This window comes from Helobdella robusta, assembly GCF_000326865.2.
Source record: "Helobdella robusta unplaced genomic scaffold HELROscaffold_34, whole genome shotgun sequence".
NCBI lineage: Eukaryota > Metazoa > Annelida > Clitellata > Rhynchobdellida > Glossiphoniidae > Helobdella > Helobdella robusta.
Genome location: NW_008704659.1, coordinates 726,006 through 727,086, shown reverse-complemented (window position 1 = coordinate 727,086; position 1,081 = coordinate 726,006).

The following is a 1,081-nucleotide window of genomic DNA, read 5'->3' as shown; positions in this document are numbered from 1 at the left end:
AATCACACATAGGCACACACACACACACACACACATGCACACATACATACACACACACACATGCACACACATACACGTACATTCATCCATCAATCAGTCATATGTTACAACAACAAAATTTCAAATTAATCAACCTACAGTGCCGCATAACAATCACTTGAATAAACAAACATACACACATATGTACGCTGGCATACAAACAAGCAGACACACATATGTACGCATGCATACAAACAAGCAGACACACATATGTACGCATGCATACAAACAAGCAGACGCTCATATATACACATACAAACAAAAACATACCCACATACATACAAACAAACGAACTCAGTCACAAAGAAACAAACATACAAACTCACAAACCAACATATATAAAAACAAACAAACAAACATACAAACCAACAAACAAGCATACAAACAAACAAACAAACAAACAAAACAAACATCGATCAATCAATTAAATTGTAATTCAAAGTAATCACGCAACCGGTCCATGAAAGGAGGAAGTTGAAAAATCGTAGAAGCGATAAATCAAAGAGGAAACATCGTGCTGATGAAATGATGTAAGAACAATAAATACAACCTATACGTATGTATGTATGTATGTTTGTTTGTTTGTATGTGTGCGTGCGTGCGTGCGTGTGTGTGTGCGTGCGTGTGTGTGTTTGTAACATTATGTTATGTCATGTTGCATTGCGTTATGTTATGTTATGTTAACCACAAGATGTATGTGTGGATGCCGAAATTTTTTGAAAAACATTTTGGATTTTAAAAATTGATAAAATTGAATAGAATCCTGATGGGGATATCTCGGAAATAACTTTTTAAAGTATGCATCATTTGGTATTCTTCAGAAGAAAAAAAATTTTTTTCTTTTTGACAAAATTTGAACTCTTAAAATATGTACTCAAAGATACTCACGAACGATGGTCAACAAACACACGCACACCACACACACACACACACACACACACACACACACACACACACATACACACATATACACCATATACACTTAGTCACACAAACACACACACACACAAGTACCACACACACACGCACACAACAAACGATA